Raw genomic sequence first — 3,628 nt, forward strand, 5'->3', positions numbered from 1 at the left:
ATGAGTTGTATGTGCCCCTAATAAAATGATTTTTTTAAAAAAACAACATTAGCTTAGTCTGATTCCCCTTTGTAGGTAACTTTGGTTTTTCCCAAGTTGCTGTCCTAATTATTTCCTTATCTTTGATTTTTGAAAGTTTGATTATGATAGGCTTGGTGGTTTAGGGAACACTCTACGCTGTTTGGTGTTCTTTCAGCTTGGGTGGTTATTTTCTCTTTTTTCATCATACTGGAGAAATTCTATTTCTGCAGTTGTTAGAATTTGTCTATTTTTGTTTTGTACTGTTCTGGAATTCCTACCATAGATTTATTATTCCTCTTGATATTTTCCCACATAGTATGCTCTCCAGACTTCTTAAAAGTCTTTATGTATCATTCTTCTCATAGTTTGATATTGAGAGAATTGTCATCATTCTCACTAATTCTGTGTTCCATTTCTTCTAATCCTTTGCTTTTTCAATATATTATCTATTTCTTATATCTTAGTAGTATGTTTTGGTATTACTTTTGTTATTTTATTTATTTTGTCAGATTACTCTTATACTGTTTTCTTGAAGTCTTCTATAGTTTTTTCTCTTTCCATAGCTATCTCAACCTTTTTTCCTTATTATTATTTGTGTGTGTGTGTGTGTGTGTGTGTATCCAAAAGGGTTTGTTTGTCAGGGTCGTGATTTCATGGGCAAGCGGGATACTCATTGTGTTAGACGGGAAACAAATTCATTGACACTCATGTATGTGTAAGAGAGAACTTTATATCAAGAAATAATTATGCATAAATAAAACATCCCAGCCTCATCTAGATTGAGCCCTTAAGTTCAATATTAGCCCATAAGTCTAATATTAGCCCATGAATTCCTCTTCAGATTCACGCAACACATGCAATGATGCCAAATACAGGAAGATCACAGGTCACTGGGTGGAAAGTTCTGTGGATCCAATGGCAGTGGACATATCCCCAGGGTTCTGTGTGCCATCAGCTTGGCTCCATGTGGCTTGTCAATAGGAAGATGAAGCAGAGAGAGAGAGATTGTGTCCCACCTCCAGAGAGGAAGAGAGGCTGTGACCTGATTGACAGGCTAGACTCCACCCCTTCATTCTTTTATCAAGTTGACATGAAATTGTGTAACTACCACAGTCATGTAAACCGAATTATATTCATATAAGCCTGGATTGAGATTTACAAGAAAATGAAATGCTTTACTATTTTGCATGTTATTCTTGCACAGGGCCATACGAATTGTCTCTGCAGCATTCCAGTTTTAGTATATGTGCCGCCACAATGAGCCCTTGTTTCCCATCAGCTGAATGCCCTTAAGAACCATTCCCCTTTTCTTCCCTCTTCTGACTCTCCAAACAAGACTTTGACTCTACAGAGATGTCTCCAAACTCTCCCAGCCAAATTAGCAAGGAAGACCCTGAATTATTACCTGCAACTGTGATGTTCCCCTAACCCTGTTACTGTCAACCTGATAAGAATGTGACTGCTAGCCGGAGATCCAGAGCAGGTCAGAGACCCATGAGCAGGCTGCAGATCTGGAGCAGACTGGGGTTCCACGAGTAGGCTGGGGTCCATGAGCAGGCTGGAAATCCATGAGCAGGCCAAATACCTGGAGCAAGCCAGAGATCCATGAGTAGGCCACAGATCTGGAGCAGCCTGGAGATCCAGGGCAGCCCTGAGTTCTGGAGCAGGCTAGAGATCAGAGCTTTTGTCTTCCCTTGACCATGGATCCGGAACTAAGTCAGTTTCCAAGGTATCCTCAGCTGACGGCAGCAAAGTGGTCAGACTGCCCTCCTTCCTATTCCCTTCTAACTCCAAACATCAGAAATATAGCCAGTGTGACCCCAAATAACAACAAAAAATATGTACAAATTGTTTATAATTTCTTTGTATTCTTCCTCAAAACAACCAATAAGGTACAAGTTACCAATAATATATATATAAGATTAAAAACAAAAACCATTCTTCTGAATTATTTTTTGGTAGCGCCAATGTCTACTGTTCCTCAGGTCTTTCGGCTCTGTACAATCACTGTTTTGTGCACTTGTGACCTACGTCTTTGTCTGAACTGCTGTCCCTGAGATACTTTGATGTTTTCAAGTGCTCAGGTGGCACTTGACTTGGTTGTGGCCCATGCTCCGTAGGTGCAGCCCTGGTAGCCCCAGAGGACTGCCAACTTCCAAAGGCTGAGTGGGGCTCTGCAGCAGCCCCTACAGCCCCAGAGCGCATGCATGCACGGGTCCACCCATCTAGTGGTGCACTGCCGTTCTTATTGAAAAACAAACACACACAGCCCTGTGCCTCCAACTCTGCTTCTTTGGTTTTTAAAAATCTGCACTTGCCTCTGATAGATAGCCTCTGCCATGGAGAGCAGCAGAGATGCTTGCCCACCCCTTTAGCTAAACAACAAAAGCCTAGTCTGGCAGCCCCAGGCTACAGTGATGGCCACACACAGATTGGGAAGATGTATGTCCCTCTCCTCATTCCGGTTCCACCGGTTTAGTAGGAGAGGAATAAAAAGAAGCTCCACACCCACTCTGGCAGCTCAAATCCAAATCTGTTGGGGAATGAATGGGCCTGTGATTCCTCCCTGCACTGTGGAGCCCTGAGGAACCAGAGACGGCCCACTCTCCACCAGCTAACTGCCTCGTAGCAAGATGTGGTGCAGTGTGGCAGACCCTCCCAATTCATCCCTCCCTCCATCTGCACTCAGGGTCCCAGGGATTTGTCAGTTGCTCATTAGTTGCTTGTTCTCTGTGAGTCCAAGTTCAGCTCACTCTGCTTTCCTCTCCCTTCGTAGATATTCAGGACTCCAGCTTTCCACTCTATTGGCTTCTCCCATTTGTATTGTAGAGGGATTCCATAGTGTCTCTCTCTAGGACACCATCTTCTCCCAGAAGACCAATGCATTTACTTTTATAGTGCATGTGATAGGTAAGTTTATTGTGCCAACATGGCCAATGAACACGTGTGTGATTAATTGAAGGGCAGAGAGATAAATTGCTTGGCAAGCTTCGCCTTTCTTGTCTCTTGCTCTTTAATGATCAAAGCAGTGTGCAGCTGCCTTACCTTGTTCTGTGCCTCCGTTTGCAAACTACAATACCTGTGGGACACCTATACCGTGGACTGTGTCGCTGTAGTTTGAGGGTCTACAAGACCTGCTCTGCCATGTTATTGGAGTATACATCTCTTGAGCTGGGGACTGTCGGACCTTGTCATCTGGCTGACTGTTGGTGACCTGCTTGCTGTTTGCTGCCTGGGGCCGGATAGCCTGAATTGCTCCACGGAGGACTACCCTGCAGCCCTCAAGGCTTGAAGGACTGCCAGTGTGCTAGCTGTCTCACGGAAGTGAGTTGCACTGAACTATTTGTACTGCTTTATAGATTAGTTAACTGTTTATTTCTTGTGTTATCTATATAAATATCGATAAAATCATTAGTGTCCTGGTTTTGTTTCTCTAGAGAACCCTGTCTGACATAGTGGGGTTCTTCAAGCCCAGGTCATTCTCTTGTTAGCCACCATCAAGGCAATTCTGACACAGGGTTTCCACATACGTGCAGGCTAGAAATGCGCCAAAGGGTTTGCAGTACTGGCCTTTCTGAAGCAAATCACCAGAACTATTTCTCTTAAG

The 3,628-nt window shown here is 43.7% G+C and overlaps 1 non-coding gene across 1 annotated transcript; it reads right to left on the reverse strand.

Annotated features, from left to right (window-relative positions):
* Positions 1-1,180: 1,180 nt before the first annotated feature.
* Positions 1,181-1,286, reverse strand: LOC115873844. Its single transcript, XR_004048626.1, has one exon. It is a non-coding gene; the product is annotated as a U6 spliceosomal RNA (small nuclear RNA).
* Between the last annotated feature and the right edge of the window lie 2,342 nt (positions 1,287-3,628).

The sequence above is a fragment of the Echinops telfairi genome, unplaced genomic scaffold (genome assembly GCF_000313985.2).
Source record: "Echinops telfairi isolate 266 unplaced genomic scaffold, ASM31398v2 ScPeMD7_7469;HRSCAF=8507_1, whole genome shotgun sequence".
Taxonomy (NCBI): domain Eukaryota; kingdom Metazoa; phylum Chordata; class Mammalia; order Afrosoricida; family Tenrecidae; genus Echinops; species Echinops telfairi.